This window comes from Schistocerca serialis, chromosome 7 (assembly GCF_023864345.2).
Source record: "Schistocerca serialis cubense isolate TAMUIC-IGC-003099 chromosome 7, iqSchSeri2.2, whole genome shotgun sequence".
In the NCBI taxonomy this organism is placed as follows: domain Eukaryota; kingdom Metazoa; phylum Arthropoda; class Insecta; order Orthoptera; family Acrididae; genus Schistocerca; species Schistocerca serialis.
In genome coordinates, this window is record NC_064644.1 from 596,927,581 (window position 1) to 596,940,417 (window position 12,837).

The window sequence follows — 12,837 nt, forward strand, 5'->3', positions numbered from 1 at the left end:
TAGTGGGGCTCGCTGTATTGCAGTAGTTCGAATAACGAAGATTTTTGTGAGGTAAGTGATTTGTGAAAGGTATAGGTTAATGTTAGTCAGGGCCATTTTTTTGTAGGGATTATTGAAAGTCAGATTGCGTTGTGCTAAAAATATTGTGTGTCAGTTTAAACACAGTCATGTATAATTTTTCTAAGGGGACGTTTCAACATGTTGACTCAACGTCATCGTAAATTACGACTGCAGTGGGCGCGGTACTATTGGGATTCGACCGTCCATCAATGGAAACGTGTCGGCTCATCGGGTGAACCACATTGGTGCTACACTAGGTCGATGGTGGTCTCCACAAACGCCGTCATCGAAGTGAACGGTGGCTCGAATCGTGCAGCGCGACCCAGACGCTGGCTGGTGGATGCAGTATTATGCATGCTCCTCCGCTTGCATGGGCTCAGTGGTAGTAATCAAAGACACGCTGACAGCTGCAACCACCTGCATCCTTTCATGCTTGATGTCTTCACCGACGGCGATGTCGTCTTCCAGCAGTATAACTGTCCGTGTCTCGGAGCCAGAACCGTGCTACATTCATCTCAGGGGCATTATAGTGAACTCACGATGATGCCTTGGCGACCAAATTCGCCTGATGTAAATCCCATGGAACCCATAGGATCGAACGCCATCACCTCCTACGCAAATCAGCGGCCCCGTTCTTTTCGCGGCGTGACCTGTACGTAGACATCTGTCACAAACCTCCATAAACCTACCAACAAACTGTCGGATTGCCAATACGCAGAATCAGTGATGTATTTCGTTCCAGAAACGGAAACACAAACTATTAAGCAGGTCATCAGCGTATTAGTATTCTGAACTACAAACTTCATATGGATTCAATGCCCTAATCCAAATGGTTCCCAAGGTAGAACAAATTTAGTGTACTTTTTGTTTATTTTCTGTGTTATTCAAACATTGTCATTATTTACTAGGTCCCACAGCAGTTTAGAGGAAGTTGAGACTAACAATTTGATACAGGATACTTGTCGTCTATGAAGTCGGAAAACTGTCTCAAATTGGCGTACAAAAACTATCTGCGCTACAAGCGCATGGGCGTCGCTCGAGATTTCGAATATTCTCGCGCTCTCTTCGTGCAGTTAATCCCAGAGAAAAAAATCAATAGGACTTTTTTTGTAGACAATTTAATGTAGTTTAATTTTTGTCGTTGGGCAGAGTTCCGCGCCCAGTCAGTTGACATAAGTCTTCTGAGTATCGCACAGCGTCGTAATGTAAAAAACTGTACTGGAGACCGACGTTTCGACTACGGTACCTGTGCCTACTCCTGAGTCTAGTGATGTGCTTTAGCTGTGTGAAGTACCTCATATTTTGCCATTTCTTCTCACTGAGCATGACGTAACCTCGAAGTTTTTAAAAACGTCGTTGTTATGATTGGTCACTTGTTGTGTAAAGAGCTGGAACATTATCATAGCAGGTTGCTGCAGTGGAGGATCTGCTGTTTGTTGTCTACTGGTTCTTGCGTTGTTTGTTGTGACTGATGGTCGTCAGCGACAGTGACAATGTATTAGCGACTCCACACAGCTGAAGCACATCAGTAGACCTAGAAGGGGGCCACTGTGACCGTGGCCGAAACGTTCTCCAGTGCTGTTTTTTATACTATGAAGCGGGATACTTAGAAAAGTTTTAGTTTTAGTTTAATTTTGCGCTACAACACGTTTTCGCTTGAGGTTGCGGTTTCCGAGTTACTCAAGAAAAACATTCAAAAGTGAGCCGCCCGGAGTGGCCGAGCGATTCTAGGCGCTACAGTCTGGAAACGCGCGACCGCTACGGTCGCAGGTTCGAACCCTGCCTCGGGCATGGATGTGTGTGATGTCCTTTGATTAGTTAGGTTTAAGTAGTTCTAAGTTCTAGGGGACTGATGACCTTAGAAGTTAAGTCCCATAGTGCTCAGAGCCATTTGAACCATTTTTCGTTCAAAAGTGATACTAAATGTGTTCTACGTCGCAAACAATTCAGAATGGGGCATATGTCCGTATGAAGGTTTTTGTTCAGAGTTACTAACACTCTCACACACCAAAGCATTTATCTTTCCTCCTGACTCAATCTGCACACACAATTTTTCGCGTAAATTCTTGTTTTATTGTGTAAAATTTTAATCTATGATTATAGCTCTTAATGAACCGATTGTAACAGCTTTTTGAATTCGACCAATAAATTAATAAAATATAAAACTCCACTTTTTGTTGCCCCTGGAAGCCGTGATATACACCACCTGCAACTGGGTCAGTGTGACTGTTTTAGCTGCTTGCTAGTGTAAATTATGAGTTTCTGTTTTTCAAGGTGCTTGGATATAAAACTGGCGGATTTGTGAGTGTGAAAGCTGACAGGATGGGATACGAGTGATGTGCTGTAGAGGTCCACCGAAGGAAACTTTGGTTTCGGCGCGTCATGCTGGTTGACAGGAGAAGGCCGAGGGCGCTTACGTGTCCTTGGACGCGTTAGGAGAGCGTGGAGCTGGAGACCTGCTACACAGCCAGTTGAAGGCGTTAGCCGCTAGGTGGTCTCAGTGTAGAGGGCATAGTCGTACAGAAAGTGGTGAAGTTTCGTTTTTTTTTCTTGTTGAAGTTTTTATTCAACATCGTATTCTTAAATCCGTATGCTCAGTTCTATGTATTACAGAATGTAGAAAAATTTTCACGCTAACAGTCGCAATAAAAGATTATTTATTTGTCACACGACCGATTTCGGCCTTGTGCCCATCCTGAGGTGTTTATACATTCCTGTACATGTTTATATTGCTGTTGATCACTGTATAAACACAAAGAAAATTATTTGCTGGTGACTAAACAGATACAAGTGGAACAAATTAAAACTTACAGTTGTTCCACTTGTATCTGTTTAGTCACCAGCAAATAATTTTCTTTGTGTTTATACAGTGATCTCCAGCAATATAAATATGTACAGGAATGTATAAACACCTCAGGATGGGCACAAGGCCGAAATCGGTCGTGTGACAAATAAATAATCTTTTATTGTGACTGTGCCCCTTCAAAGGCACCATCCCACCATTTGCTTTAACTGATTTAGCGATAAACATAAATTCGTGTAGGTTTATAAAATAAATGAATTAAGTTTTTGTTGTATTTGTTTATTTTGAACGGTTTCAGGTTTATTGGAAAATCATGTGGAAACAACTCACTAGTATGCACTACAGATACCAGTGTCTAGGAAACCAAACATTAGGCAACAAAAATACTATAGACGTACTCCGAATTCCTGTTCGAGGCATTAGATGATAAATGTCAAATCGAGTTCACAGAACCCACGTCATGCAAGAAACATGTCAAATTACACTGTTAAATCACAATTTACATGGTAGGTAATATAAAATACAATACAGTACATAACGAAAACGCCGGCCGAAGTGGCCGTGCGGTTAAAGGCGCTGCAGTCTGGAACCGCAAGATCGCTACGGTCGCAGGTTCGAATCCTGCCTCGGGCATGGATGTTTGTGATGTCCTTAGGTTAGTTAGGTTTAACTAGTTCTAAGTTCTAGGGGACTAATGACCTCAGCAGTTGAGTCCCATAGGGCTCAGAGCCATTTGAGCCATAACGAAAACATACAGTATCTAAATATTACAAGCATGAATATCACAAAAATTCTAAGGAAAATAAAATAGGGGATATAAACTGATGTGGAAAGTTTAAGGACTATAGTAACTTTCACTGGATGTGTCAGTGGCAAGTAAAATAGCTCGAAGTAAGTTGATAATACATGGAAGCAACTGCGATTGTATAGTACAGTGCTGTTCAAATATAGCTGAAAGAAATACGCAGTGAGATGAACAGGAATGACACTTGCTCAGAGACAATAATTACTCTGAAGTCACCGCGATCCATCATGGTCCCATGTACATTACAGAAGGTGGGTCGTGTGTGATCACTAATGATGGCAATGCCTATTCCGCGACGTGCTCCCACAATGGCCCAAAGGTTGGTATGGAGTTCTTACGGTAGGGTGTCCCATTCCTCCTCCAACGCCGTTGAAAATTGCTGGTGAACAAGGAAGTACTGCTACTGCAGTACGTCTTCCCGCGTCCCAGACCTGCCCAATGGGATGTAAATCGGGCGGGGGAGGGGGGGAGGGGGAGAAATGGGCACGCCAGTCCATTCGCCGAATATTGCTTCTTTCAGAACTCCCCCACCTGCGCTGTTGGACGCGCTCGTGCACTGTTGTCCTCAAAAACGATGCCAGAGGTGAATGTACCGCTGAAAAGAGCCACATGGAGGAGGAGGGCAGTGTCAGAATAACGTCGACCGGTGAGTGTACCATATTCAAAATTTTCAGGTGAGCACGCCCATGCAACATAATGGCTGCTTACACCTGGAGCACTAAAATTATCGAGCCAGGCAATGCTGGTCGTACTCCCATATAGCGAGAGGTGAGAACACGTAATGCACCCAGAGCTTTGGGCACGGTGCACTCACTGGTACTCACCATTGTCACACTGTATTCCCTCCGTATGTGCGTCTTTCCAGGACTGCACTTGGTCCTGACATCATTTTTAGGAATGATAATGCCCGATCACATCGAACAGTGCGGGTGGCGGAGATCTTAGAACGGGAGGATGTATGGGAAGGTGGAATGGAGCGCCCTACCGCAACCATTCCTTAAGTCTTGCGGCCATGAGGAAAGCACGTTGCAGAGCATGGTTTGCTGTCCGTTGTGAAAAGGCTGCACGTGGCTCTTAGTGGAATGTGTGACAACACACCCTATTAAGAACCACGGCCCGCCTTTTGTAATATCCAGGGGGCCGTCATAAATCACGGTGTCTTCAGCGTAATGATCGTCTTTGAATAAGTGTCACTTCTGTTCGCCTCACTGCGTATTTCTTCCATTTATATTTTGTAATGTGCTGAAGCATATATTGTGGTTCAAGTTCCTGGAGGAGAATGTGGTGTTTAGGATTGACGTCTGTGAGTGTGTGGCTGGTTAATTGGCTCGTGTGAAGCTCATGACTGTGGATGTGCTCAGCTGTAACTGTCCATCTAGAACCATGTTTCCTGCTAAATGTCTATCCTTTTGAAGTGTTTCGAGTGGGCCACATTCCGTCCATCTGTTGACTATATGTGACACTTTTGTGTCGGCTGTGTATCCATCACCTTCCTTCAGCTCATGTTCAGCAAAAGTAGAGTTTGACTTGTATAATCTTCAGCAACGTTCATGCTCAGTCAGTCTAGTTGCGGATGGGCATCTCAAGTGCCCTCGCCCGAACATTTTCTAGGTAAACTACTTATTTTATGGTTGTTACGTCGAAAATATTTTCGTTCACAGCTTGAAATAAACCTAATCGGAAGTGCACAAATCTTATATCTTAAGCGTTTTATAGTTATCCAATCAATATTTGTTTGAAGGTAGATTATGCTATACCTTAAAAGTAAGCATATTTCATTAGTGTATCCAAAGTACATATTTTTATTTTGTAACTATGAGTACAGATGTAGAAAACCTCAGAGAACCTGCATCAGATTGGTCGATGAAACCTTTTTAACAGCCTAACACTCAACCAAAGTGGTCCCTCTGCTTTAGCACGTTATTGTGTAGCCATGGCAACCGGACTACGGGGCTCACACGTAGCTCTGTGGTTTGATGTCGCGATCGGTTGCACCGCGTTTAGTTCCAGGAATACATACGTAGTTTAAGAAGGTCTAAACATCTTATAGACCTTGATATTTCACAATCTTTTCTTCTCCCTCATTTGGGACCGCAGCTACAGTAGCATACAAGTGTGTTCTTCATACTCTATAACAGTCGCTCTAGCGTTTAAAACTGAATCGATCTTCATCAGCCATTGATGGGTCAAATGTAAACCTACTGTTGAGTCTAATATGTGCAGAAGGCGTTGGGTCTGCTCTCGTGTGAACTGGGAACCAGTGTTGGACAGGTCTGCTCTCTACTGTGCTGGGTGTTGGACCTGTCCCTTTGTGTAGCTAATTGAGGGCTACAAAATGAAGCGACACATACTGTACTCCATTTTTGTAAAGGTTCACATACTACAAGTTCGCAAAGCAACGTCGACATCGCCTCCACGACACGAAAAACGGTATAATTTCTTTGTAACAAACTGACAACCAAATTGCAGTGTTTAGTGAAGCCACAGTGTTTCCCCTTCCAATCGGAAATACTAAATCGCAGGCAATAATTTGTAGAAATACGTGAGAATTCTGAAATTAATAAACGGTTTATTACATATTCGAGGAGTGGGCAAGTGGCCCCCTTGAACCTCCTATCCGAGTTGCGGTCACGTGTGAGTAGAAGTTACGAGAAAGCTCATTGTGATCTATTTCCTGTGCTACAGTAGAGGGAGTATCTGTTGTCTACTGGCCCTTACATTATGTGTCCGCCACTACGGTCGCAGGTTCGAATCCTGCCTTGGGCATGGATGTGTGTGATGTCCTTAGGTTAGTTAGGTTTAATTAGATCTAAGTTCTAGGCAACTGATGACCTCAGAAGTTAAGTCACATAGTGCTCAGTGCGGCGGTCTGTCACGCCAATGGGCCCGGTTTCGATTTCCGGCTGGGTCGGAGATTTTCTCCGCTCAGGGACTGGGTGTTGTGTTGTCCTCATTATCATTTCATCATCATCAGGGGAAGGCAAAAGGAAACCACCGCTGGAATCACTTCCCTAGACGCTCTTGCGGTGGACCTCTCTGACGACGCTTCCCCAATGACAAGCCCCCCATGACAAGGCAGAACACAAGGTTAGATAGTTACACTATGTGCCGCGATTGGTGGTTGCTCTGTCCGGCAGGAGGTCGAGACAAAGCCACGTACTGTGACGAGACCACAAGGCAGAGCCAGCCACTAGAGAGGCGCGACGTAGTTACTGTAAGGAGAAACCGAAGACGAAAGCCGTGTTATGCTTCCGTCTAACGCCACCTAAGTACACCGAAACTAAAGGATGAACCTAAGTTTCGCTTGATGGATCACGTCAGAGACTCGAAGCTCGCAGAAGCTTGGACCATACACAGAAAGAAACTGGAAGAAAAACACAATGAGACGAACAGAAACGACGCTTTCATTCAAGGACAGTTTTGACACTGAAATCGTTGTAATTTATGATGGCCCCCTGGATATTAAATATCGCGGGTCACTGCTCTTAACAGTGTGCGTGGTCGCCACGGGCGCCTCCCTAGCTGGTTAGGAAGTTGGAACGGAGTTCTTGTAGCAGGATGTTCCATTCGTGTATCAGCGCGGTTGACCAGAGCTTGGATGGTCGCTGGCGCGTGTGGATTTGTGGCAGTACGTCTTCTCTAGGCATTCAATACGCGCTCGGCGGGATTTAAGTTGGACGAACGGGCGGGCCAGTCACTTCGGCGAATATCCTCGCCCTCCAAGAGCTCCTGAATCTGCGTTTTTCAACGCTATCGCGAATTGTCATCAAGGGAAATGGAGGCAGGGCTGAAAGCAACGCTGAAAAGATGCACGGGGGGGAGGAGTACAGTATCACAATAGCTTTGAGAGTGAGTGTACCGTGTTCAAACATCTGGAGGTCAGAACGCCGGTGCAACGTCATGCCCCCCACACTAACAACACCTGGACCAGCAAAACGATCGCGTTAGACAATGTTCCTGGCTCCATTACGTATTCCTGCTTCTTGCCACATGAGGGAGCGTCCAGGATCACTTCTCGGGCTGAATCTGTTCTCATTCGAGAACAGCACGCGACTCCCCCCACCCTCTTTCGTCCAGTCGCTATCCACTAGGCACCATTGCAAACATTGCCGCCATGCGTGTGTTTAGGGGAAGGTCTCGAAGTTGAGTGACTGTAGGACACAAAATGTGTTACAAAATAATTTTATTTCGTCAGATGAAAGAGAAGTGTTGAAAAGCGTGAAGTTAATGTGAATGAGTAGGTAAATGAAACCTGTAATGTTCGGATAGACCATTACTAGCGTCCTGCTAGAAACAGTCATATTGTTTAAATAACTGGGCTGTAAAGCGCTATGAAATAGGGGAGACGTGGTACGGAAAGTGGAAGGTCGACTCCAGCTTATTGGAAGAATGTTGAAAAAGCGTGGTTCATCTTTGAAGGAGACGGCATATGGGACGCTAGTGCAACCTATTCTAGAGTACTTTTGAATACTTTTTATTACTAATATTTACTATTAAAAACAGTCTTGATCACAAATTATTTATTCCGGTGACTGGTTTCGACCACAACTGTAGTCATCCTCAGGCCAATGTGCAAGAACCTCCTCCTGGTGATAAATCACTAGTAGTGATTGATCACAAATTATTTATTCCGGTGACCGGTTTCGACCACAACTGTGGTACAACTAGTAGTGTTTTACCACCAGAAGGAGGTTCTTGCACATTGGTCTGAAGAGACCACAGTTGTGGTCGAAACCGGTCACCAGAACAAATAATTTGTGATCAGTCACTACTAAATGTAGTTGCATTTGCACCCGCTGATTGATACGAGTCCCTTCACACCTGTTGCACAGTGTAGCGGTCACCTGCTGCTGTAGTTGATCGTGGTATACTTCCCCGTCTTCCGGGCAGCAGCGCCTGTGCTTAGGAGCGCTCTCTATGCGCGTGAAATGTTTCTGTGACTAATGCCTGTCTCAACAGCTACACTCGTCACAGTTCGTCCTCCCTCCACTTTCCCGAAGTTTCTTACCAGTGTCAAATCATGCAAATGTTGCTTCTGGGACATACTGAAATTAAGATCACCAGCACTGTGCATCGCAACTGCTTGCTGATCGGACAGACACTGCCTTTCTTTTCCCCGTTCCTTCAGTTGCCTCGACTTGGGGTTGCCACTTTATCTAATTCGTGATTAGCTTTTGCAGAGTAGTGCTTATTGTGAAAACTAATGGTCCTGTAAGATATACCTTGGGGATGGTGGTACGTCTGAAGATTTCTCCGTTAGGGACAACATGTTGTGTTCTGTTTATCTATACATTTACGTGTATACTCGGAGAGCCACTGTACATTGCACGCCGGCCGGAGTGGCCGTGTGGTTCTAGGCGCTACAGTCTGGAACCGAGCGACCGCTACGGTCGCAGGTTCGAATCCTGCCTCGGGCATGTATATGTGTGATCTCCTTAGATCGTCTTCACACTGAACATAATAATATATATATTTTTCGTAACAAATAGTTATAAATTCTTGCTGATTTGTATTGCCTGACGTTTAGTGTGTAAGACTACTGGCAAGAGCAGGTGCAGCTCGCCACTATCGGAGGGAAGTAGCGACCACGGAAGCTGGCGTGTGTCGGCCCGGAAGTGACGCGCAGGACACGTGACAGGCCCAGAGCAGAGCAGAACAGAACAGAACAGAACAGAATAGGAGGAAGGACGGCTGCGGGCCGGGAAGGATGTGAGAGGCGAGCCGATCCGAGCCGAGCCGCCAGCCGCGGCGCGCGGGGCTCGCCCGTCGATGGCCGCTGTAATCCGCCGTAATTGAGAGGAATGGCGGGCCGAAATTGCTTGTATCTGTTAAACCGGGGACCTCCATTAGGAACCATTAATGGATTGAGTGGCGGCGACGCCACTGCCGGCACGGGCGACGTGTGCGGTGGCCCGGTAGGGGGAGGGTGGGGAAGGGTGGGGTGGGTGGGGGGACGAGAGGTGGCGGAAGGGGTGCGGTGGGGAGGGGAGGGGAGGGGGCCATCGATTATAAAAATCGCGTTAGGCCGGCGCTCTCTGTTGCACACACGCACGGCATGGCTCAGGGCCCGTATTGAGAGCGCTTCGGTGCAAAGGCGAACTAGACAGGAAGATAACCACACTGCTGCCGACTAAAACTGCAAGACCAGTAACGCAAAGGAAATATTAAAATTCTTTGTCTCTTATATCCTTCATGTTGTTGTTGTGGTGGTCTTCAGTCCTGAGACTGGTTTGATGCAGCTCTCCATGCTACTCTATCCTGTGCAAGCTTCTTCGTCTCCCAGTACCTACGGCAGCCTACATCCTTCTGAATCTGCTTAGTGTATTCATCTCTTGCTCTCCCTCTACGATTTTTACCCTCAACGCTGCCCTCCAGTACTAAATTCGTGATCCCTTGCTGCCTCAGAACATGTCCTACCAACCGGTCCCTTCTTCTAGTCAAGTTGTGCCACAAACTCCTCTTCTCCCCAGTTCTATTCAATACCTCCTCATTAGTTATGTGATCTACCCATCTAATCTTAAGCATTCTTCTGTAGCACCACATCTCGAAACCTTCTATTCTCTTCTTGTCTAAACTATTTATCGTCCACGTTTCACTTCCATACATGGCTACACTCCATACAAATACTTTCAGAAACGACTTCCTGACACTTAAATCAATGCTCGATGTTAACAATTTTCTCTTCTTCAGAAATGCTTTCCTTGCCATTGCCAGTCTGCGTTTTATATCCTCTCTACTTCGACCATCATCAGTTATTTCGCTCCCCAAATAGCAAAACTCCTTTACTACTTTAAGTGTCTCATTTCCTAATCTAATTCCCTCAGAATCACCCGACTTAATTCGACTACATTCCATTATCCTCTTTTTGCTTTTGTTGATGTTCATCTTATACCATCCTTTGAAGATACTCTGAAGTTAAATTGCTCTTCCAAGTCCTTTGCTGTTTCTGACAGATTTACAATGTCATCGGCGAACCTCAAAGTTTTTATTTCTTCTCCATGGATTTTAATACCTACTCCGAATTTTTCTTATGTTTCCCTTACTGCTTGCTCAATATACAGATTGAACAGCATCGGGGAGAGGCTACAACCCTGTCTTACTCCCTTCCCAACCACTGCTTCCCTTTCATGTCCCTCGACTCTTATAACTGCCATCTGCTTTCTGTACAAATTGTAAATAGCCTTTCGCTCCCTGTGTTTTACCCCTGTCATCTTCAGAATTTGAAAGAAAGTGTTCCAGCCAACATTGTCAAAAGCTTTCTCTAAGTCTGCAAATGCTAGAAACTTACGTTGGCCTTTCCTTAATCTCTCTTCTAAGATAAGTCGTAGGGACAGTATTGCCTCACGTGTTCCAACATTTCTACGGAATCCAAAGTGATCTTCCCAGAGGTCGGCTTCTACCAGTTTTTCCATTCGTCTGTAAAGAATTCGCGTTAGTATTTTGCAGCTCTGACTTATTAAACTGACATACAGGCTCTAAAATCATTTTTAGTGATTGCTGATCTGCTGCCTTCGACACAATTTTCAGGAAAGCTCTAATCTGTAAACTTCTACAAATCATATGCTACAGGTCAATGGGGCGGCTTGGTAACAGCAATGTAAATGATCGAAAGTTCCAAGTAATCATTGCAAACAACATAACGAGAGGAACCTCAGCAGGGCCGATTACGTCAAGGACCAGTTTCTACCTATTTCACCTTCCTGACACTTGGTCCAGAAAATTCTGCTATGTTGACAAACTGTTTCTTGCCATATAATATAACGAACTGGATAAATTAGAAGACATGCTGACCAAACCATTGTCTGTACAGACGGCTTATTTCAGAATGCGGAGATTCCAACTCAGTGTGAGTAACCATCTGGCGAACGTTAAACTGTACCCAAAATATCCGATCGTTTTCTTGGACCAAACCCTGTCCTTCAAGCAACATCTTCTGAACCTAGCTCAGAGATTGAAGACCCATAACAACATCCTCCACAAGTTCATTGGAAGTACCCTAGGATCCGGAACAACCACCCTGTTTTCTTCAGCCTGTGGTTTGGTATACTCAGGTACTGAATATTGGAAACATGTTTGGATGAACAGGCACCGTAAAAAGCTTGTCGATACTCAACTAACTATTATCAAGTGCATAATATTTGATGGCATCACATGTACCACAGTTCATTGCCTTCCCTCATCTGGGTCTATTTACTGCTCTTGTCAGGGTATTCAGAAAGATTTACAGGAATACTTACGTACCCACGCATGGGGACCAGCCAAATCCTAAAGGCTACCGATCACGACATCATACTCTGCTTGTCGCATCTGACATAGCTGCCAAAGGTTTTGTACCCCTTGAATGTGGGAAGCAGTTACAGGCACGCACCTGCTTAACATCTCATGTGCTAAGCTTCCAAGTGGATCATAAGTGCCATGCAGGACGAGCCGTGTCAGCAGCATGGATGCGCTCCACAAGGGAAACAACCTCTGCGTCCATATTGTTATTGCGTAACTCGACGCCATCACATTCTCAGCGACAGCCGAATTCGAGCACATCATGATAATGAAAATGGTTTCCTGATAGCAACACAAGAGACTGTACACTCGATTGAAGTGGACATTCAGTTACCAAACACGTGTAGCCGTATAGGTTCATTATTTCTAACTTTTATATGTAAGGTGATTCGGCTGCCCCTACCGATTTCATTTTATGCGACCTGCAACGTTGCCCCTTCCCTTCAAACGGCATGCATGAGATTCTCATATTCTCTCGCTACGCGCAAGCTAATAGTCCACAGAGAAAATGAACAGGATCTTTTTATCGGAAATGTAATATAGTTAAAATTTATACCGGGATACGTTTTTGCTAGAGATCGTAGTTTTCGAGTTATTCAAGAAACAGGTACAAATTTGACTGTAAAACACACGTCCACCCACAATTCATCCATCACCAGTCAGGATTTCTAGTATGTTTTTCGTGGCACTCCGTCCTATCACTGTACAAATATTTCCAACTAGAAATTCTGATGGGTGGGTGTTGAGTGTGGAATTGGATCGGGAAGGGTGGGGGGGGGGGGGGAGGTGCTTTGGAAAGTTGCTTTTGTAGATTTTTCTTGAATAACTCAAAAACTACGGCCTTTAGGAAAAACGTTTCGCAGCGCAAAATTTAACTACATTAAATTTCCTA